This window comes from Dryobates pubescens, chromosome 27 (assembly GCF_014839835.1).
Source record: "Dryobates pubescens isolate bDryPub1 chromosome 27, bDryPub1.pri, whole genome shotgun sequence".
Taxonomy (NCBI): Eukaryota; Metazoa; Chordata; class Aves; order Piciformes; family Picidae; genus Dryobates; species Dryobates pubescens.
The window spans coordinates 12,110,386-12,134,967 of NC_071638.1; the positions used below are offsets into that span (position 1 = coordinate 12,110,386).

Here is a 24,582-nt window from a genome sequence, read left to right on the forward strand (position 1 = left end):
GTCTGGGAAAACCCAGATGCCCTCAGACAATTCAATTTCTTTGGCAACCCCATTGCCCAAACAGCACAAAATTACTCAGGAAGAGCCATTCTCTATTGGACTGATCCTGCCATCTGACATTTCTTCTGTGAACAGCTGGTGCCAAAGTCTGAACCAACACTTTCACCCCAGTCCCAGCTCTCTCACCTGCATTTAAACACACAGGCTTTGTCTCTACCTTCCTAACTGAAGTTAGCTGATACACTGCTCTTCATCAGCCTGCTCTGATTCTTTCCCCACACCCATTAGAACCAATGTTAGCAGTAACTCAAGGGATACAATGGATGTAATTTCCCCAGCAGTATTAGGAACTGAATTGCTATTACCATTCCCAGCATTATATTGCAACATAAGGGTACTTTCCCCTGCCAGAAGGAAATAGGGAGCTGGCATGAAATTTTATCAGCTAAATTTAGGCTACTCAAAGGTTGAATCACGGAAGGAAGGAGGAGACAAGGCACACAGTAATTATTTTTGACAGTGTGTGTTACAAAAACACTAATCACTCAGCTTTGTGGGGCACCTAAAACATGAAACAGTTACACAGAAGCAGCCTGCTGTGCTCTGTATTACCTCCCTGTTTATCATCTCCTCTCAAACACTGTCAAGTGGCAAAGTTCCTTGAAGGAAGACAAAACCCAATGAGGAATCCCTAACATGAGGAGGTTTTAAATTCCCAGAGGGGGAGGGGAGGAAAAACCCCCAACAAGACATCAAGTAAATTGCACCTCCACTGTAGTAACAGTTTACATTCCCTTTGCACTTCAGTAAATGAACTCTCTAGTAAAATATTTTGAAGGAGCATCATCTTAACTGCTAAAATAAGCTGCTACTTAAGGAAGCTTTGAATACCTAATGACAACATTTGTGTGACCGTGTCCTCAAAGGCAACACATAGGTAATCTAGGACTGGTAATCTGCACTGGTTAGGCCACACCTTGAGTCCTGTGTCCAGTTCTAGGTCTCTCAGTTTAGGAAGGAGGTTGACTTGCTGGAACATGTCCAGAGAAGGGCAACAAAGTTGGTGAGGGGTTTGGAGCACAAGCCCTGTGAGGAGAGACTGAGGGAGCTGGGGTTGCTTAGCCTGGAGAAGAGGCGGCTCAGGGGTGACCTTATTGCTCTCTACAACTACCTGAAGGGAGGTTGTAGCCAGGTGGAGGTTGGTCTCTTCTCCCAGGCAACCAGCACTAGAACAAGAGGACACAGTCTCAAGCTGCACCAGGGGAGGTTTAGGCTGGAGGTTAGGAAGAAGTTCTACACAGAGAGAGTGATTGCCCATTGGAATGGGCTGCCCAGGGAGGTGGTGGAGTCACCATCATTGGAGGTGTTCAGAAGGAGACTTGACAGGATGCTTGGTTGCATGGTTTAGTTGATTAGGTGGTGTTGGATGATAGGTTGGACGTGATGACCTTGAAGGTCTCTTCCAACATGGTCTATTTTATTCTATTCTAGAAGTAGCACTTCTATTGCTTCCATCAAGTAACAGCACAGGGTTAGCTAGCCTGAGAGCTTGTGCAGCCCCATCTTCCTGTGCTGAAAGACAGTGACTCAAGGCCAGTGTGGCCATCAGCCCACTGAGCTGCATCTTGGAGGCAGCCTTGACAGCTTCCACTTTGCAGCTCTGCCATTACTCCCTGTGTGGCTGGGGATACCCAGAGCACAGCAATTCACTTCTTCCTCCACTTAGCCCCCTTCCAAGGCATACAGTGCAGCTGTAAAAACATCCCCCTCATATGCTTTGGGGTTTTAACACACAGGCTGCTGGTGGTGTGCTTACACACAGCATCAACCTCTCTCCTACCCCTGTCACCTTAAGTGTTAGTCGTTACATAGCAAAACTTCACTTCCTCACTGTACCAGTTCTAAACACAGGGTAGTTGAGTTTTGTTCATTCTAAGTCACATCTCCCTCAAGGTACTTCTAAGGTCCATTACAAGACCTATAAAGCCTTTATAGCTGGAAAGCCTCCCAGCAATCAGGGAAAGCCCCCTGACCCTGTTTTAGGTGGCATTCTCACAGAACTCCACCCTGAGCTGGTCTTACAGCATTCTGCCACTGAGAAGCAGATAAATCTTGTTGCTTCTGCCACCCCTCCCTGCCATGCAGGCCAGGCCTTGTCCTTTTTACAGTCCTGGCTCTCACTGAGCAACTCATAGAATAACAGAATTCTCTGTTGGAAGGGACCTCCAGAGACCATCCAGTTCAACCCCTCTGCCAGAGGAGGATCACCCAGAGCAGGTCACACAGGAACCCCAGGTGGGTTTGGAAAGTCTCCAGAGATGGAGACTCCACAACCTCTCTGGGCAGCCTGCTCCAGGGCTCTGATGGATTCAGCTTATGAACCAAGCCATAGACCACCCACTCATTGTTACTGGTTCCCCATCAGCCCACCAAGACAAACTGGCTCACAAGAAGGCCAACAAGCCTCAGAAGCCTAGAAGGGCAATGAGACTGGTGAGATGTCTCGAGCACAAGCCCTGTGAGGAGAGGCAGAGGGAGCTAGGGGTGTTTAGCCTGGAGAAGAGGAGGCTCAGGGGAGACCTAATTGCTCTCTACAACTACCTGAAAGGAGGTTATAGACAGGTGGAGGTCGGTCTCTTCTCTCAGGCAACCAGCACCAGAACAAGAGGACACAGTCTCAAGCTGCACCAGGGGGAGTTCAGGCTTGAGGTGAGGAGAAAGCTCTTCACAGTAACCGGCCACTGGATTGTGCTGCCCAGGGAGGCGGTGGAGTCACCATCCCTGGAGCTGCTAAAAAAACAAAAGATTGGATATGGCACTTGGAGCTATGGTTTAGTTGTCAGGAGGTATTAGGTAATAGGTTGTACTTGATGACCTCTGAGGTCTTTTCCAGCCTGGTTGATTCTGTGATTCTAAGCAGCACAAACCACAGCTATAGGTATGGCCTTGCCCCTCTCAGCTCTCAGATGATCTCTTTCACCCTGAAGATGACTGGGAGGACAGAAAGACAGTGTGGCACACGGGACTCACTCTGAGAATGCTCTGCCTACATAAAGAGAAAAACACATCATGCTATGGATGCTTACAGCATCAGAATACCACCAGTTAGAGTAGCTACAGGTACTCAAGGACATTCATCTACTCCTTCTGCTCATAACACTAGAAAATGTGTATAATAGCCAAATAAAGCCAAAGCCTCAGAAGAGTTACTCAGCCATTGAGTATTTTGTCTGGTATGGTTTCAAAACTACCCAAACAAACCAGACTTGCTGACTTGGTTTGTTGTGAGAGACACTTTGCAGCATCTCAAACAGCACATCCCCAGTGGGTACTACTCGTGCACAGAGCCACTTACAACTCTTGGTGAGGCTCCAGCACTGTAACCTAAGACTAACAAGGGCTCTGAGTCAGAGTGCAGAGCTGCAGCACTTGGCCAACGCAGCCCAGGCAGTGAGAAGCAAGGCTTGCTCCCTTAGCTCAGGCCTCCTGCAACATTGGAAGGGCAGCACTCATCTCCTCAGCCCTAAGTATCCCATTGCCACAGGACTGCTCTGCCAGCAGCACCCAGGGCCTCTGGATTCTGCAGCACCCAAGTGAAAGAGAACCAGCCAGACACCTGCAACGTAGCAATGGGCAGAAAAGCATCTCAAGAAAACCACACAATTCTATGTTAACACCTCTCCATATACACACACATCCCCAGAAAGTTTCATTTCTCTTCACTCACCATTTCAAACAACAGCTCTGTTTGTTGTGACACTGACAGCAATTAATTCTTATATTCTGCTCAGAAGGTTCTGACTTCAGATAGGGAATAAAATACCAGGAAGGGATGAGCTGTAAAGCCAATGACAGCCTTGCTCCCAGGCAAATTTACTGCATACCAGTAGTTACTTCTTAGCTTCAGAGTGGGACCTATTAAAGGCAGCTCTAACTCTCGCTGTTGTGCTGCCTGCCTGCTCAACTTGCTTTTTGCATTGCTTGTGAAGTATAAAATAGAACTTTAGAAGGGGAGCACGCAGGGGTTGAGGGCAAGGGGAGGTCCCTCCTCTTCACTGGCCAGACACTGAAGCTACCAGAGGTCACAAAAGCTGAAATTCTTTATTGAAGCAAAAGTTCCCACTAAGGCCAAATGAGGTTTTATTGAATAATGGCCACAGGAATGAGTCCACTGCACACTCTGGACTGGGAGCAAGTCAAAACAAATTATGCAACTGCCATCAGGAAACTGTGTGGAGCTCTTCAGAACTGCAGTGGAGGAGGAACCCTGAAGCATCCTTAACCTTTGTCTATTTATGTCCCAGCACTGAGACCCCTGCCAACAAAACAAGCCACGCTTTTCTATATTTTTATTAGTCCAATTTATAGCAAACAGCACTCTCTTCCTCTTCCTCTTTCCCCTCCCCTTCTTCCCACCCTCCCCTCCCCTTCCCCCTCGCTGTGTTGTGCTGTTTGCGTGGAAAAAAACGAGCTCCCGCCCTTGCCAAGAGTGACATCAACTCATTCTTATCTGGTGATGTCCAGCAGAATCTTCCTCTGATAAACATTTGCTCAGTGTCAGAGCCTCAAGGTTACTGGCTGCATTTTGTTTTCATTGCTGCTTGTTTTCTGACACTGTGGCTCCTTACACACTGAAATACGCCCCCTCCACCCCCGCCACATCTTCCACCTGGAGCCAAAGCCAGGCAGTAAGCACAACATTCCTCCCTGCTTACCCAGGTCTTCCCTTCACCCCCTTCCCCCTGGAACAAGAGTCTGTTTGTCTCTCGATGAACAATAAAAAGCTGGTACTGTGGAGCAGCCAAAACCATGGCAAAAGCATGCGCAAAAAAGCAATGCAGGAGTACAGACCTATGAGATTTTGACATTGTTTTCTCTTTTTGTACAGAATTTTTGTGTCTCCTTCCCTAGGATGCTGTGAGGTTTGTGAAGAGGCACAGCTGACTAAGGGGCTGATGTCGCTTCCTCCCCATGCACAACAGCACTCTCCAGTGAGACTCAGCAATATTTACTCAGATATAATCATAGAATTGTTAGGGTTGGAAGGGACCTCAAGGATCATCCAGTTCCAACCACACTGCCATGGGCAGGGACACTTCATACTAGATCAGGTTGCTCAGAGCCACATCCAGCCTGGTCTTGAAAACCTCCAGGGATGAGGCTTCCACCACCTCCCTGGACAACCTGTGCCAGTCTCTCACCACCCTCTTGGGGAAGAATTTCTTTGTAACACCGAATCTGATTCTGCCCATTTCTAGTTTTGCTCCATTATCCCCCAGGTCCCATCACTCCCTGACACCCTCAAAAGTCCCTCCCCAGCTTTCTTGCAGCCCCCTTCAGATACTGGAAGGCCACAATAAGGTCGCCTTCTCTTCTCCAGACTGAACAGCCCCAACTCTCTCAGTCTGTCCTCATAGCAGAGGAGCTCCAGCCTTCTGATCATCCTCGTGGCCCTTCCCTGGACATGTTCCAGCATCTCCAGATCTTTCCTCCAATAGAAGCTCCAGAACTGCACGCAGTACTCCAGGAGAGGTCTCACCAGAGCAGAGTAGAGGGGGAGAATCACCTCCCTCGCCCTGCTGGTTATGCTTCTCTTGATGCAGCCCAGGATGCGACTGGCTTTCTGGACTGCAAATGCACACTGGTGGCTCCTGTTGAGCTTCTCATCCACCAGCACCCCCAAGGCCTTTTCTTCAAGGCTGCTCTCAAGTCAATCACTGCACACCTACACTGTCTCAGTGCTTCTGGTCTCATCCCAATGTGATGAAGCATCTTGGATGTTTTCTTCTCCCCTCCCTCTTTTTCCATCCTCTCCTCACAAGCCATCAGCTTTCTGGAGCAAAGGGAAGCAGATGATCCTTTTGTGCACACCTTCCCCTAGCATTTTATCCAAGCTGACATTTATCTGAAGTGCATCAGCCTGTGCCTTCAGGCAACTAGCACCAACTGAAATGAGCGACTATTTGTCCCAGCAACTTGCACTCAGTCCATGGACTAGAAATCTATTAAAGCAAGAAGGAGAGAAGATTTTCACAAAAGCATAAGGACTGATTAAAAGTCAAGAACCCTGGAAAGTCTAGCAGTGAACAAAGAATGAAAACAGAGAGCTTTCAGCTGGGGTGTCTCTTATCTACAGCTCCACTGAAGAGGATGATAGAAACACTGCATCTACAGCCACATCCTTCACTTGGCCATCAGGGAAGAAAAACCATTTGCACAGTTCTCCAGAAGGAAAGTGAGCTACAAATGGAAGGAGATGCTACCAGAACTCCTGCTTTTCTATGAAACTAGTCCTGAAACCTCTGCTGGTGTTGATGAAAAGGCTGCAGCTGCTCTGAACAGCTTATCAAAACATGGTCCATTTAGCTTCTACATGAACAGAACAAAGGTCAAGCACCTTCAGAAAGCAAGTGAAGAAAAGAGATTATCAGTTACTTTTGGACATTAACACATACCAAGTAGACTAGAACATCAGAATTACAGAGGAGAATGGACATAGAAAAATCAATTAAAGGAACCTGCTAGAAGAAAGAGAAGATGATGACCTGGCTTAAAACAAAGCATCAGAATGCAGTGCTCAGATGGGTCAGTCAACCGCTCCTGAGATTTTCCAGTCTCTCCAATTCTGAGCTGCAGTAACTTGGAGCCCACCACTCCTGCAAATTCACAAATGTTGGCAAAACCTGCCACCACAGGGCTACCTGCAACATCTTCACTGTGATCATGCAGCCCAGAAGGCAGCCATGTGCTGGGCTGCATCCAGAGGAGTGCGGGCAGCAGGGCAAGAGAGACGATTCTTCCCCAGCAGGAGGAGGACACAGAGCTGTTGGAGTGAGTGCAGCAGAGGCCACAAAGATGATCCAAGGGCTGGAACACCTCTGCTGTGAGGATAGGCTGAGGGAGCTGGGCTTGTTCAGTCTGGAGAAAAGGAAAAGACTCCAGGGGGACCTTAGAGCTGCCTTCCAATCACTGAGGGGATCCTCCAGGAAGGCTGCAGAGGGACTTTTCCTGAGGGTGTCTAGAGACAGGACACAGGGGAATGGATTGAAGACAAGGGAGAGCAGGGTTAGACTGGATCTGAGGAAGAAGTTCTTCAAGACAAGGGTGCTGAGACTCCGGAATAGGCTGCCCAGGGAGGCTGTGGCTGCCTCCTGCCTGGGGGTGTTGAAGGCCAGGTTGAATGAGGCCTTGAGCAGCTGAGCCTGTCTGAGAGGTGTCCCTGCCCATGGCAGGGAGGTTGGAGGAGATGAGCTCCAAAGGTCCCTTCCAACGTGAGCCATTCTAGACTCCATGAACAGCAAACACCGATTTGCAGAGTTTCTTACTGGTTTTCAGGCTTTCTTTCCTATTACTGTTTTTTCTTTCAGAGAGAAAATGCTAACAAACAAGACAGTTCTCCACACATAGTCTTAACTTCTAAAAGCTTTAACTGCTCCCATTGAAGTGCCCTAAGCAAGTAAGCAGAGTCCGAGTAACAACCATAGTTGAGGTCAGCCAAGAAATATGTTCTCAAACAAACCCTAAGGAAGGAAACACAGGCTCTCAAATAACACTTTAAGCAACAAATGAGAGATATTTTAAATCAGTTTCTAATGAGAATGTTAGTTTTTAGAAAGCTGTTTGGGAAGATCAAGGTCTTACTTCCTCTTTACGTAACAGTGCCTTCAAAACTGTAATATAGTAGCAGTACTTGAAGAAATACCAAAGCCATCAGCTATCCATACTTTGCAAAGCAGACTCCAGGAGATTAATTTCTTTGCTGCTACTTATTGAAAAGAGAGAGGAGAGGACCTCAGTAAGACATCATCTAAATGAATGGAAATTCTCCTCCTGCCTTGAAGGCCCAGGAAGATGCCCCCTCTGTACTGCAACAGATAGCCCTCAAAGTTCTATTGTCCCCCTTCATAACTAAACAGGCAGCCAGATGCACCAATGATTTCCATAGAAACAACCCTGCAAATCCATAGCTGGACATGGAATGTCAATTACAACCAACTCCCCTGCAGTCAGCAGGGACGTCCTCTGCTACATCAGGCTGCTCAGAGCCTTGGCAAGCCTGACCTTGAATATCTCCAGGGACGGGGCCTCAACTACCTCCCTGGGCAACCTGTTCCAGTGGCAATATTTACACCTCTGCTCATTTTAGGGTTGACTTCTTTTCTAAAGCATCATGATTCATGCAATGTGAGCATTACCAGTATCTGGTAATGGCTACAGAAATACCCACAAATTCCCAAATGCCCTTGACTATAATTAATCATCTAACTATAGTGGCCTTTGGCTGACCAGCACCTCTCTGAACAGTCTCTGGCTAGTTTGTTTCAACAGAGAGACTGACTGCAGAATTTGCTGGAGCAAGGCAAAACCTTGTGTGACAAGAGAGGTGAGAGTTGCAGCACAAGAATTCCTATGCCCAGGAACAAATCAAATGCTTTTTTTTTTTTTTCATGACAGGAAGGAAACCAAACCAAACCAAAAAACCCCAACATACAGCAGTGCTGTCTCAGGGGTTTAGTTAGATGATAAGGAGACATCTTATCAGAAGCTGTGCTTTCAACAAAACCAATTAGTATCAATTTAAACAGAACAAGCTGAGATAAACGTGTACAGAACGTGAACCTCAAGTTCATGATGCCTAATAATTAAGCACTGGATCCTTTCCCATACTCGAGAGAAAAATTTGTATATATCAACAATAATCAAAGGGAAATTGTTCCCCTCTGGGGACCAGCAGGGTTTGAATCCAGGACACTGATTTCAGCCAGTTGTCCTTGTGAAACGGAGCCATGGCAAGGCTGAAATATTTTTGAGAAGCTTTTTGAGATCTCCAAGCAAGATTGTGATGTTTTCCTTCCAATTATTTTGACTTGCTTTCTAAAATAGATTTGAACACACATACACACACACAAATATAGCAGCTTGCCCTTCCAAAATCTCTTCTAGACAAAGGAGAAGCTGAGCCATCGCTCATCAGCGGAACTCCCTTTCTATCCCAATCTGTACTTCCGTGCCTTTCCTCTCCCTGTTCCTTTGCAGCATTCTCTATCTGCCTTTTCCTGGCTATTTATTATTTAATCTCCTGTTTTCAACAATATTTATCTGGAGTTTTAAGCCAGCAATAGTTTGATGGGTCTTTATTTACTGATACAGATCTGAACCTCGTACAACCTCTAATGGGGCTGGATGAGCACAAAGTGAAGGGGATTGAAAAGCAGCTGCTAAGCTGCTAGGCTCAAAGGGTTGTGGTAAGCAGCAGAAGCTCAGCTGGAGGACAGCTACTAGTGGTGTTACCAGAGAGCAATACTGGGGCCAGCACTGTTTAACACATCCATCAGTGACCTAGATGATGGGACAGATCACACCCTCGGCAAACTTCCACCTTATACAAGACTGGGAGGAATGGCTGAAAATACCAGAGAGTTGTGATACCATTCAGAGGCACCTTGACAGACTGGAGAAATGTGATGATAGGAATCTCATGAAGTTCAGCACCAAAAAGGGCAGAGCCCTGCATCTGGGGAGCAACCGGCCCAAGCACCAGCACGTGCTGGGGGCCAGCTGGCTGGAAAGCAGCTTTGCCAAAAAAAGACTCGAAGAACCTGGTAGACAGCAAGAGGAACAGGAGCCAGCAGCACCCCCCTGCAACAGAGACAACCAACAGGTCCAGGCTGCACTGGGAAGAGCTGCCAGGAGACTGAGGGAGGTGATCCTTCCCTTCTGCTCAACACCGGTGGAGCCACCTCTGCAGTACTGTGCCCAATGCTGGGCCTCCCAGTATGAGAGAGACGTGGAGATGCTGGCACAAGTCCAGTAAAGAGACGATTAAAGGACTAGATATGTCACACAAGAAAAGGCTGAGAGACCTGGGATGGTTTAACCTCAAGAAGAGCATGTCTGGGGAGGAATCTGATCAACATCAACACCTGATGGGGGACAGTAAGGAAGATGGTGTCAGGCTCTTCTCAGGAAAGCAGTGAAAGGACAAGAGGTACTTGGACATAAACTGAAACACTGAAAAATCCACAGAAATTTAAGCTTGGTTTGGCTTTGTTTGGGTTTTCTTCTGGTGATCAAACACTGGAATGAGTTACCCAGAGAGGCTGCGCAACCTCCATTCTTGAAGATACTCAAAACACAACGAGACAGGGCCCTGGGCAACCCGCTTCTACTGACCCTGCTTTGAAGAGGTTGGTTGGAGTAGGCTGCCTGCAGGGGTACATGCCACCCTCAGCAGTTTTGAGCAACAGGCAAAGACCAAAAATCAGGCTTTGCAAGGGCACCAGTAGTGCTACTGCTCTCCAAGAACATTAGAATACCACTCTGTGCATTAGCCCTTTGCAGTAGGCTCACACTTAAACTTACACCCAGCTCTAACTCAGCATCTGCACTATGCCTCCTTGGTTAATGCAGACTAGTCGAGCTCAGCCTGAGTTAGAGAAGCAGCAGCAAAGAGTTATTCTAGTTGCATTCTGGTCTAAAGCAATCACTGCCTGTGAACATCAAACGCACATGTTTCTGCTAACATTAGGGAATGCTTCGGGATCACTCAGGCCAACTGAGAGCTTTTCAAATTCATTCACTGGCCAAATTCCTTTCTGAGTTACTGAAAAATGGAACAGCATCATTGTGGTCAGGGCCTGAATTTGAGGCTATTGTAATGGCTGCCGTACGTGTGAATGTTCACAGGCACGCAGCCCACGCGTCCAGAACCGCTCTGCAAGATGCACAGGCAGGATTTTCAGTTACACCATTAGCAAAGTTCTAGGACCATACCCTGTCCTTGTAGACATGCTGGCTGCAGAGTTTGGAAACCAATGCACTCTCCATGCTTCTTCCATGTGCCTTTTGATTGTATTTTATTTCTTTTGGTGTAAATCCCAAAATTCCTAAGTGGCCTGAGGCTGATAAAGACAGCTGCCGTTCAACCCGAACGCTTCAGTCCGAGTCAAGTCTTCCATTGGAGGTAGCTAAGGTAAAAGCTGGTGTTTCAACTTAAAATTCCTGTAATGCCTGCATAAGCTCTTAAAAAAACATGCATGGCTACCATCCAGAGTAGTACATAGGAACATTCCCCAGGGTCACACAGGAACTAGCTACTAAGGCTCCCCAGCTCACACAACTTCTGCCATCTGCACCCACCACCTTCAAACAACCACACAGAGCTCATTTTTTTAACTTCCCTTCCCTCCTCCAAGGGAAGAACCTGAAGCTTCCCTCTGGTCCTCTTTTCCAAGATCATTCAAATCTCTAGGTCAGAAAGCCACTCTCTTTTTGCTTCATTTTCTCCCTACTTCTAACCCCTAGAGCACACCAAACTCCATGGCCATATCTCTCCAACTTCCCCACCTTCAGTGTGCAGCTGCTTTTCCACCAGGCCAATACAATAAAACACCAGTTATGAGCCCAGAATACCATCATGTCTCAGCACAATTTGAAAAGCAGAAAGATAATACCTGCCCCATCATCCCTCTGCATGCCTTAACCCATCTGTCTTGTTGAGGAGTTCGGTTTGCAGCAGGGTGCATCCTCCAGGTTTGACTGCAAGAGCTCCAAAAGAGAGGGGTGGTCTTAGTAGAGGACCCAGAAAACAGCAAGCAGCGTGCAGCCCAGACATTACCCTTCACCTGACCACTGTCAGACACCTAGACAGGTTCAAAACACAGAAAACCACTGGGCAGAAACCCCTTGCTCTGGAGAAATGAATCACTTCTCAACAACGGCTGCAGCACAGAGATCACAATGTTAACAAACCCTGAAGTCTGCTGGCATTAACCATCCTGTATCAAGGGCAACATTGTCATTCACTCATGTCACCCAAACGTCACGGGAGCCCTAGTGGACAAGTTCTCCATGGGACACCAATGTGCCCTTGTGGCCAAGACAAAATGCACTCCAGGATGCTGCAAGGACCCCAGGTGTGTCCAGCAGGGTTAAGGAGGTTCTCCTGTCCCTCTGCTCGGCTGAGACCCACACCTGCAATACTGTGTCCAGTTTTGAGCTCCCCAATTCAAGAGAGACAGGGATCTGCTGGAGCAAGTCCAACAGAGGCTACAAGGATGATTGGGGGACTTGAAGATCTCTGCTGTGAAGAAAGACTGAGAGCCTTGGGGCTGTTTAGTCTGGAGAGGAGAAAGCTGAGAGGGGATCTGGTCAAAGTCTGTAAATCTCCGAGGGGTGGGTGTCAAGATGAAGGTGCAGGCTCTTTGTGGTGGTGCCCAGTGATAGGACAAGGAACAACAGGTACAAGCTGGAACACAGGAGGAGACACTTCATGGTGACAGCCCTGGAGCAGGCTGCCCAGGGAGGTTGTGAAGTCCTCTTCTCTGGAGACATTCAAAACCCACCTGGCTGTGCTCCTGTGCAGCCTGCTCTGGCAAGGGGGTAGGACTAGATGATCTCTGGGGTTCCCTTTCAACCCCTAACATTTTGTGATTCTGTGATTTCATAGTGGCAAATGCCAGCTTCTCAACAGACATCAGACTGCAAGGTTTCACCCATTCTTCCATGGTGCTGCACACAGCAATCCTGGAAATTTCTTTCCATCATCTTGACATTTCCTTAAAAAAAAACCCAGACATTCGAAGTGGTAGAGGCCTAGTGCAGACCCTGCCATTTCACTAGCAAGAAATTAAGTTGCTCCTAGAGAAAGAGAACATAACTGCACATTCCTTGGTGGTGTCACTGTCCTTGTTTGCAATGGGGTTTTCCCAGCAAACAGAGGAAGAAGATGAAAATTCTCTTTTACATATTTATCCAAAAGCACTGGAATTAACCCACAGGAAATAACTAACTAACTAACTAACTAACATACTTCCTTGCAGATGAAGACAGTTCCAGGAAGCCTAAGCTCAAAGACTGAAAGTTTCTTTTTTCTTAAGGACAAAGTGGGGCAAAACCTCCACTTGTTTCTGCTTTGCATCTGCTTTAGGATTGCAGGACGAAATACAGCATCTCAGCATCCAGGGTAAGCCAGTTTATGTCAAACCTCCTGCCCTACACGTCCATGTACAAATGGCCACACTATAGTGACCTTTTCTTTCCACTCTCACTGGTGGGTTTACAGGTAGGTGGAAAGCTCTTCTGGGGAACTGAGGCTGAGGAGAAGCAGTGTTATTTTTAGAGAGGACAGGGTTAAGCTTTCAGTTGGCTCAGCTCCCTGTCTGGCTGCATGAGAGGCAAGGATAACACAAGGGAGTAGGGAAAATCAATCTGCCTTCAACCAGCTTTAAGCTCAAACTGAACTTGGCCAGCCAGCTGGAATGTCAGGAGATGAAACCTGCTGTGCTCATGCCACTCCCCAAAGCCCCCTCCAGTGCCTGAGGTGCATACAGTACGTGTGGGAGGGAGGAAAATGTCTTTAAAAAGAGCAAGCTTGGGGAAGAGCTCCGAGTCAGTAAGCAGGCAGAGCTACAAAGCCTGTATCCTGTGAAAGGCACAGGCTTAGGGTTGGAGGCAGCTCAGGGATACACTTCCTGCCTTCACCAGCCAAGAATGGTTCTACCTCACTGCTTTGGTCTGAGCCTCCGTGACACTGCCTTGCAGTGTCTAAAAGTCAGTCCTCAACACATGTTGCTCCTCCCCAAGGCACTTTGGGTGCTCCCACAGAAATGGTCCAGCAGTAACCACTGAGGGTATATCTCAAATGTTTGCAACCAAGAGGACATCACACTTCAAGTCAAACCCACAGATTCGATGTTCCCAGTGCCCAAAAGACTCGGGCAGTTTTCTGTCCACAGAACTGCCACAGTGTATCACTAACTAGTCCTGCTTCTCACTTGCAATACTAAAGAGCCCTCCAATCAGCAGAAGTTGGGTAACCTACCCTACTACCTAGAGATTCAAAAACACAAGGCTTGAGACTCCCTTCAAAACGTTTAGGTAATCATTTAGTCTGACAAATCCCTCTACTCCTAACCCCTAAGCAAGCATCCAACTCCTTTCTGAACCTCAATAAATTCTTGGCCTCGTCAGCATCCTGTGGTTGTCTGTTCCAGCATATAATAGCAATTCCCAACTTCTGGAGCTGCCTGCCGTAGCCTCACTCGAACACAGAGCCCACTCCACCCACGTGCAGATGAAGAATGTTGCTGATAATGCTGCTGAACACATCTGCAGCAGAGCAGAGTGCTGCCTCAATGCAAGCCTGCAGCAGGCCCCTGAAAGCCACAGATTAGCCCATCAGGAATTGTGGCAAGGCAAGAATTGGAATGCCTATGGCAGGCTAATCCCCGCAGCAGGATTTTTAAGCAGCAATTAATTCATTCAGGCCGGCAAAAGTAAGGAACACAAAGACAGAAAACAGGAAAGCTGAAGCAGAACAACAAAACAATTAAGAGCAAGGAGATGCTCTGGTTTTATCAGAGCACACCTGAGTTAGGGATGTGCTCCTGTCACACAGCAATCCCTAGAAAACCCAGACCAAATGTGTCAGGCACATATGTACATGGATGTTGTATCATCCTCTCCCTTGCATCCTGCACATCAGGGAGCCCAACTGCACTGGCCAGCTTCCAGAATGAAATCATAGAGCCTGCTATCAACAGCATGGATTTATATTACCAGAAACCCCTTATGTCATAGCCTGAGAACAATTATCAATGAGGAATTATTGATTGTAACGTCAAGTTGTGCAACCACTTGAGAGGAAGAGGAGGAGGAATAGAAGAAAACAGCCAAGAATGAACATGCGATTCAATTACCTGAAAAACAGAACAGAACCAGTAAGAATCTCTGCTAGCCAGGACAACTGCAGGCACAGCCAAGAGAAAGCTATGTTATTCCACCAGAGATTGATTTCTTATTGCAGTGTGCTGACCAGAGAAAGAAGGGGGAAAAAGGGCAAGAAGGGGGAGGGGAAGGCAGAGAAAGTAAGAAAAAGAAAAGAAAAAGAAAAAAGAAAGAAAAAAGAGGGGAAAACAAGAAAGAAGGTGGGGGTGGGGCAAATGAGGAAAAAAAAGAAAAATAAAGATAAGAAATCCACCAGTAGAGCTGAACTGGTCAATACAGGTGCAAGTTCTTTCATCACATCTGGCAACCATGGTTTCACGGCAGCTTAGATGCCAACATGTTTCAGCACATTACCCAAGCCAGTGCCAGAGCCTGCATAAAGGCAAAGTGGGGAGGCTCTGGGTCATCAAGCACCTCAGCACTCACTCAAGTGGCACAGGAGCCAAAGCCTTGGCATGAAGTTTTATCAGATCACTCCTAACAATGATCATTATCATAAAAGGTGGCCCGGCAGCTAGCTCCTTTCTTGTACCTGACAGAGTAGCAAACTAAATCAGCTCAGTAAGGGTGGTAAACTAACCTGGCACTAACATGCCAGGTCAGTGGGACAAATGGGCTTCACATTGGGTTAGATAGATGCCAGTGAGGACAAAGAGAAGAAGGACACACAGAGGAGGAATATGAGAGGGTATTTTCTCCTCCTTTGGACAGGAGGGAGCCATTACATCAGCTCAAGCTACACTGCATAACTTGACCCTGAGGAGCCAGACTGTCTCATTTTGCCTTGGAGAGGACATCACCTCTCTCCATCAATCAGTTTTCCAGTTGCCTGCAGCACCATTTTTATGTTGTCCCATCCATCAGCACAGGCAAATAAACAACACAAACCTTAGGCACAACCTGCAGAAGAAAAGTGAAGGACAATTCTCATGGTGCTAATGCTATAGGTACTTCACTCACACAGCCAGAGAAATTTTGCCTTCTCCAAGTTTTCAGAGCAAACACCAGAAGTGTCCTTCCTCCTCACACCCACCCCTGTACTCCTGACTAGTTGGTCCCATCCTCTTTAGTACTTGTAAAGCCCTCTTTGAACCAGTACCACTCCCTAGAACAGGAGCAAACCCATCTGCTCTCATCACTTCAGTTCACTGCAGGTTCACCAGCTCAGGAGCAGTGGGAGGAAGGAAGGAAGGGACATGGTAGGACCTACTTGAGGAAGAGTCCAAGGCTAGGTCAGACTTGGGCAACACTCCCCTATGGCAGCCCTGCCCTCTCAGCCACTTAACTGGTATGATGATCAGCAGCTACCAGCAGCATAAACCCCTTCAAGCTCCACATCTACAGCACACACCAAGCTGCAGATCAAGACACTGGAGACGCTTTCACTCCTAGCTTTCCACTGTACAACCAAGGGGTTGTAGGCTGCCAAAAGGGGTCTTTATTTTAGGACTATTTAAAGATATTATTAAAATCAAGTATCCAAAACCCAAAAGATGCCAGCATCACACATTACTCTTGAAAATATTAGCACTTAAGAGAGTCATAGAATGGTTTGGGTGGGAAGGGACCCATAAAAGATCATCTGATTCCAACCCACCTGCCATGAGCAGAGACATCTTCCACTAGATCAGGTTGCTCAAAGCCCCATCCAAACTGGCCTTGAACACCTCCAGGGATAGGACATCCACCACTTCTCTGGCCAAACCCGTTCCAGTGCTCCACCACCCTCACAGTAAAGAATTTCTTCATAATATCTTCCCTCTTTCAATTTAAAACTACCATCCCTCGTCTCGAGAAGAGGTCACATTGGTTTTGTTCTTACAGGCACAGAGATTTCAGCCAAAGAGACAGAAACTCACACACTGCAAGCTTCATTCAAGGCATGGTAGTACATAGAGCCTAGGAGCTGGGGAAATGAAAGAAATTTCTGTGGCTTTCAATTGCAGAGCAGCATTTATTTCATTTTGTTTTCTGATAGCCAGGGCTTGAACAATACAATAATACACTCTTACCTCCATCTCACTTGACCTTATTTTGAAAAGTGAGAAAAATAAGATTATTTAGCAATGTGAATAATAAAGAGGCAGTTCAGCAGAGCAGTCTGGGAAAGCTTCAGCAAGGATAAAAATTAGAAGTAGTACAGTTAAGAAGATAAGGAAGGGGGAAATCAAAATAGTGAGCACCAAAACAGCTGCTAAACAAAAGGTCTGTGAACACTCTCAGCACTTTGTATCTTTTTCAATCTCAGTTCTCTCTAATGGCTGCTTTCCAAAGAAAAGACCAATTCCACTGCTTTCAGTGGGGGTGGGGGAAAGAATCCCAAATCCTTAGCTTCGCCTGTTATGTTCACCCCTGCTTCTGGGAAAATCACTCAACCAAACAGGGAATCAAAGAGTAGAATACCAAATGTTTGTACAGAAAGCCAAAGAGGTGCTAGTCCACCAGTCCAGCTGAGACAGCCAGACTTCCACTCCTGCCACCATAACACCACCCACAGCTGCTGAATGGCCATGCTTCCACCCTGCTCTGCAGTTCCAAAGGGTTAAGCTGGCCAGCAAAGCAGATAAATGAATACAGCCAGGATGCTCCGTGGGAAACCTAAGCACCTCAAATTCTGCCCATCATTTTCTCTACATTGAGTCTAGAACCTAATTTGGTAAGGTGCTCACTTCAAAAATCAACAAGAGTCTCCTTAGTTCTGAAGTACCTACCTGGGACAGCTGGTGTGAACCAGCACAGTGCCAGAAATTTGAGATGGAAATCTCTGTGATGGATTTATGACCAATGATACAGCAACCACAGCCCTAAGCCTGAGCACTCCAGCATTACTCAACCACATGAGGTTGCAGCTCTACCACTGGTGAATCCCATCTCAGCTGGCCCCAGTGTGAGCTCACTCCACAACACGTGGGCCTGCTCCCCACAGCAGCTCCAGCGCCTGTGGGATTCCATCACGAGCCAATTCAGGTTTCTTGCCTGACAGAAACAGTTTCCCCTTTCTATTTCCCAGATAATGACTTGGTTACATCATCACCCTATTTCTTTTTGCATTCTAAAACTGCATTTACAAGGCAGAGATAGTAGTGATAAGCTGCCCAAGACCACTGGTTAAAGATTAATTGATTAAAGGTTGGAAAACAAACATCCTCAGTTTCTTCCCTTTTCCCAAAAGTATACTTGATCAGTCAATATTTAACAACCTCTCCCTTTCCTTTTGTCCTGTGTGCACATCCTTATCTTTCCCTGTTGCACATTGACCATGACAGCACCCATGAGGGCAGTCCATTCTTGGCCAACTCATCCAACCAGCTTTCTGTGGCTTTACTGAGAGATCAATCTTTTCCACACCAGTCCTACTGTCCTACTGCTGTGATACAGCATCTCTAGGTCTGACACACTCCTGTTGATTCACTGCACAGGAATATTAATTTGTATTTTAAGTCATTGATGCAATGAAAACTTTAGCCTGGATCTTCAAGCATCAGTCTGGAAAAGAGAAGGCTCTGAGTAGACTCTACTGTGGCTTTCCAATGTCTGAAGGGGGCCTATAAGAAAGCTGGTGAGGGACTTTTTAGGATGTCAGGTAGTGACTAGAGGGAATGGATCCAAGCTAGATGGGGGTAGATTTAGATTAGACATTAGAAAGAAGGCCCTGCTTCATGAACCTGATCTCCTTCTATGACAAGATGACCCACCTAGTGGATGAGGGAAAGGCTGTAGATGTTGTCTACCTGTCTTCCATAAAGTGTTTGACACCGTTTCTCATAGCATTCTCATTACAAAAGTGGCTGCTCACAGCTTGGATGGGCACAGGCTCTGCTGGGCAAAGCACTGGCTGGGTGGCCAGGCCCAAAGAGTGGTGGCAGGTCACAAATGGTCTTCCCTAGGGTTCATTATTGGAACCACTTGTATTTAACATCTTTATCAACGGTCTTGCTGAAGAGTTAAGAGTGCACCATCAGGAAGTTTGCAGACGACACCAAGTTAGGCGGTTGTGTTCATCTGCTAGAGGGTAGGGAGGCTCTACAGAGGGACTTGGGCAGACTGGATCCATGGGCTGAGGTCAGTGGGATGAACTTCAGCAAGGCCAAGTGCCAGGTCCTGCACTTGGGCCACAACAACCCCATGCAACGCTACAGGCATTATGTGAGCCAGGTTCCCAGCCCTGTACGACCACATCCACCGCTCCTTCTGTATTTCACTGACACCCTGTGGCAGTCACCTAGACTGCAGGCAGGCCAAGTCTCGGCATCCACACCCACATAGGACTGCGGGGTAAAGAACAGCGAACCAGGAAAAGGAGAAAGCATCCTGCAGCACGGAGTTGAGGGATTGCTGCTGTGCCCTCCCATCTTGTCCTGGGATGGAGTTAATGTACTTCCTTGCACCTGGCATACTGCTGGCTTGGATTTAGTGCGAGAATAACATTGAGAATAACAGCTGGATGTTTTCCTTTCTTGCTAAGTGGTATTTGCACTAAGTCAATACATTGTTCACCTTCTCACATCTTGCTAGCAAGAAGGCTTGGAGGGCCACAAGAAACTGAAAGAGGACACAGCCAGGACAGCAGATCAAAAACTAGTTAAAGGGATATTCCATATCATATGGCACCATGCACAGGATTCAAACTGGGAAGAGTGGGCCAGGACTGCTCAGGGACTGGGCTGAGCATGGGGCAGTGGGTAGTGAGCAGCTGCAATGTGCACCACTTTGTCTTTCTTGGGGTTTATTTATCTCCCTCTGTTGTCTTCCTTTTCATTACTACTATTATCAGAATATTTTATTCTATTTCAGTTATTAAACTGTTCTTATCTCAACCCACAATTTTTTTTTTTTAAATCTCTGATTCTCTTCCCCATCCCACTGAGGTGGAGCAGGGGTGGTGCAGGGGAGGAGTGAGCAAGCAGCTGCATTGTAGTTGTCAGCTGGGGTTAAACCACAACACATTTCGAGAGTGTAATTTTTATATGAATCAGCTAAGGAAAGAAAAAACCAAAACCAAACCACAGAGAATATACATAGAATAGAATATACATAGAATATACATAGAATAAACCAGGTTGGAAGAGACCTTCAAGATCATCGCGTCCAACCCATCAACCAATCCAACACCGCCCAAACAACTAACCCACGGCACCAAGCACCCCATCAAGTCTCCTCCTGAAAACCTCCAGTGATGGCGACTCCACCACCTCCCCAGGCAGCCCATTCCAATGGGCAATCACTCTTTCTGTATAGAACTTTTTTCTAACATCCAGCCTGAACCTCCCCTGGCGCAGCCTGAGACTGTGTCCTCTTGTTCTGGTACTGCTTGCCTGGGAGAAGAGACCAACATCCGTCTGTCTACAACCTCCCTTCAGATAGTTGTAGAGAGTAATAAGGTCACCCCTGAGTCTCCTCTTCTCCAGGCTAAGCAACCCCAGCTCCCTCAGCCTCTCCTCGTAGGGCTTATGTTCCAAACCCCTCACCAACTTTGTTGCTCTTCTCTGGACTTGTTCCAGCAAGTCAACATCCTTCCTAAACTGAGGGGCCCAGAGGTCAAACAACAGTCTAGTACTTTTACTGTTTGCTCTTAACCTCATTAACAAAACACCTCTCACACCAGCACATGCATTTACTTTTGCCCTTCAACATGTAATGAACACATCAATGCAAACCTGGGCATATCAAGTGTCTTCTCTGAAGTTAAGGAGTTAATTAACGTGTTAGTAATCATTCTGGAACATAAGAGAAGCAGACACGTGGAACCCAGGTGAAAGTACCCAGGGAACTCAACCACTCACAAGCACAAGAAGAAAACCTCAAGAAACTTCAGGTGCACCCAAGACACCAGCCCACAAAAGGCACTCACAGCACTGCAGCACAATCTTCAGAACTTCAGAATCACAGAATGTTAGGGATTGGAAGGGACCTCCAGAGATCATCCAGTCCAACCCCCCTGCCAAAGCAGGATCACTCAGGAATACATCCAGGTAGGTTTTGAAAGTCTCCAGAGAAGGAGACTCCACAACCCCTCTAGGCAGCCTGCTCCAGAGTTTTGTCAAAATCCTGCTGCAGTGTGCCAAGGATGACCACAGCTTTATGAAGGCTGAGCAGCATCTCAGCACCCCCTCTCTCCTGTCAAAGGCTGTTTGAAACCCCTTAGCTCTGAACTTGTGGCCAAGGAATAACAACGAAGGAGAGGGGATAAACAAAAAGGGGGAGAGCAGGAGTGAAGGAAGCAGTGCAGATCCCAGTTCCTATTCCCTTTCTCTGAGCTCCAAATGCTTTCTGGCTTGTGGTTACTTAATATGGAATGTATAAACAGACAGGAGAACACAAAACCTCTAAGAATCTTCCCATCTTTTGAACAACCAAGTCTCCTACGGGTGTGAAGGTGGTAGGGACATCAAGTGTAACAATCTTACTGGACTATTTTCTGCACTATCTACATGCTTTTTACTGTTAAAATTCAAACACTAGCCTTAGCACACTACTATGTGAGCTTAAACTATTAAAAAATGCACATTATTTGGGGAACAAAAACATCTTTGGTCTGCTGCAATTGACATTGCCCTATCAATGCAGTCCTTAAACATTTCTAATATAGTACTCTTGGTTTCAGGTTGGTCCTCTTGTTGGTAGAAGTGCTGTAATCACACTTTGTCAGATGGGTTCTATCTCTTGCCAGCAGTCCCCCATCCTCAAAGAGGATCCCCTGGTCATAAAAGCCAAATCCCTGGTTAAATGTGATACTTTACAGCTCTAGTAAAAGCATTTCTGAGATAAATCCTACATGTCTCAATCTTCCATAGTCATGACCACACAGAAAATTGCATTTGTAAGGGTTTTTTTTCCCAAACTCTGCCACAAGATGTGCTGCTTTGCTCATCAGCTACAAAAATATCACCATTTTGGGTTACTCAGAGAAGATTACTTGGGTTTTATACACAGCTGGCAATTGCTTCGTGCTATGAACTGATTCAAGAACCTGGGACACTGAACAGACAGCAGCTTCATTTTCATGTAAACATCTTCAAGAGGCTGCATAAGGGGAAGAAATAGCACATCACTTTTTTTTCCCTGTATCACTTAAAAATAGGTCTCTAGAGGGAATGCTTGTGACCATGGAGAAGAGGGCTTCCTCTGTTGCTGTTCCTCACTTAAATAACATATCATAATTAAAAGAACCAAAGTCTTGCTTCATCAAGCACTGAAGATTCCTGCTACCATTTCTAAGAGAAAGTTTTTTTACATACAGGGGGGAAGAAAAAGTGCCAAACACCCCAAACATACAGCAGTTGATGGAGAACAACAGTGGGGCACTTTATTTGCTTCAGTTTGGGTGGGATGAGGATTTGACCATTACAAATGGCAGCACAACAGGCATCCACTGGAATGCTTCCCCCACCATGTGTGGGACACTCTCCCACAGAATCATTAGGGTTGCAAAAGGCCTCCAAGGTCATCAAGTCCAACCACTTCCATTCAGTCCCTGCAAGACTATCTTCACTGAAAAGGTTCTCGAACACCCAGGGAGATGGTTGAATCCCCATCCCTGAAGGTGTTTCAAAGAGGCAGAGAAGTGGTGCTGAGGGACATGTTTTAGCACCAGATGGGATAGAGTTAGAGACTGGTTGGACTCAATGACCTTTAAGGTCTCCTCCAACCCAAACAGCCCTGCTGCTACTGGAGTACAGATGATTTTCTTGCTCTGTGCAGGTCTGGACCAGACATTAGATTTCATCTTAAGAGCTGGATAACTATCACTGTGTGAAAAACAGCAGCCCCAGATTCTAGAGAACAGTACTGTGTATTTCACATAATTTCATTTGCATATGCAAAGCCCAGTTACTATGGATTGTAAAAGGATATTTAATGACAATTTTCATAGCAGAGATTAAGATTAACTGCATCAAAATGAAATTGTAGCATTAGCTTGCTGATAGCTGCAAATGCCCCAGCAATAAAGCTTTATCTTTCTGTCCACATGAATGTACCACCAGAGAAGATAGTCCCATGCAAGAGACACTCCAGTCCTTGACTCACCATAGTAGGTGCCACACAACCACTTCAAGACAGTAGCACCTACCCCATGGAATGCTCATGTCCAACAGGTTCAAACACTTGAATCAGCAGATGCTTAAAGCACTACTTATTGTGCATGCTCACTAACAATGACAGTACTTGGAAGGAGGCAAACATTACTCAGAAGGACCCAGCTGCAGCTCTGAGGTGCAATTTTGACTGTGGAAGTCAAGGTAAATACAGTATGACAGATGCAACAGACACAACACCAACATTTTCTTTCATGCAAGGATGTCCAGTTCTAGAGCCCTCCAGCTTCACTGACCTCAAGCTCAACTCAATATGGCTAGCAAAGATGAGTGCTTTGGCTCTTAAGTGCTTTGCCTCTCAAGAACATGCAGGCTCTTCATCATCACGTGCTTCCCCAGCCCACCAAAGTCATTATTAGGCTTCTTCCAAGACATAAAAGCTAAATGAAACCCCTTGCCTTTGCTTAGACAACTGAAAAGAACAATGAAGCTCACAAAAGCTATGAGTTCATATCTTCAGCTCTCCAGCCTGGTAGATTACAAGAGACAAGTTTTTAGGATTAACTCCTAAAGGATCTCCAGTATCTTTCTTCATCCATTCCAGCATCTTGCATGTGAAGAATACAGAGAAGAAACCAGTCCACAAGTGAATAGCTTCTCAAGCCAAGCCCATGGCAGACCTGGAGTCTCTCAAGACTCAATTCACTCAACAGATCCCATTGCTTTCTGTAGTGAGCACAAGAATCACAGTTCTGTGGTTGAAGGAGTAAGCACTTAAGGCTGGAAAAGCTGTTCACACAAACCATCTTGACTCAGTGTGCTGTACTGCCGAGCAGTCACCAGATGTCACCACAGCTCAAGAGCCTCTTACCAGACCAACTCACAGAACTAGAAAAGGTTTCTATCATTCCTGTACTGCTTCAGGTCCGAAGCAAAGCCAGCAAAAACATCAGAGACCAAGATGACTTCCTGTCAAACAACTTAAGGCATCCACATTTAGAAGTTAAAGGACCTGGACTGGCCATCTAAGGCAGTGCCTTCCAATCTTTCTCAGACACAGCTGCTGCTATTTCTCCTTTCTCACTTCCTACCTCAAACTGTGTCCTTGCTCTTCAGCCACCTATGCAGGTACATCATCTCTAGAACTGATGGCTAGTCTTTCCTGCTTCCCAGGACTTCCACAGCTCTTATGCAGCCTAGGTTTGCTCACCACACTTGGAGGCTGGGTGGAACTGAAACTCTTCCTCATCATGCTCTTACACACATACAACAAACCCAGTGCCAAATATTAATTAGTCTTCTAAGCTGGAACTCTGGGATTAAAATTTCCTTCTTTTGTGGACCTGGGTTCCAGTATTTGCATTCCAAACTGCCACTGGTGAGGTCCTGGTTCTTCCTTTTGTACAAGACAGGACTCAGACAAGGCATGTTCTGCCCACACATAATGACCGCTGCAGACATGAATGCTCCACCAGCATCAGCAATCTTACAGTCCATTCCAGAACTACAGGCAAAGTGTCAGGAATCAATCAATACACAGATTTCTGCATCATCCTCTGCAGAGCTCAAAAAAAAAAACACAGTGGTGTAACAAATACATTCTTCTTTCCTTGGTCAAGAGGGATGGCAACACCAGCCTCCAAAATATTCCTGTTTCATAGAATTGTTTCAGTTGGAAAAGCCCTCTATGATCAAGTCCAAGCATCAACCTAACACCATCAGGGGCATTAAACCACATCCTGAAGTGCTATGTCCATGTTTTTCGAACACCTCCAGAGACAGGGACTCCACCACCTTCCTGAGCAGCCTATTCCCATCC

General features: G+C 46.5%; 1 protein-coding gene across 1 annotated transcript in view; it reads right to left on the minus strand.

The window, feature by feature from the left end:
• Window positions 1-24,582, minus strand: part of BORCS5 (BLOC-1 related complex subunit 5) — a 53,553-nt gene that overhangs the window by 27,459 nt on the left and 1,512 nt on the right. The gene's annotated exons all lie outside the window — the stretch shown is intronic.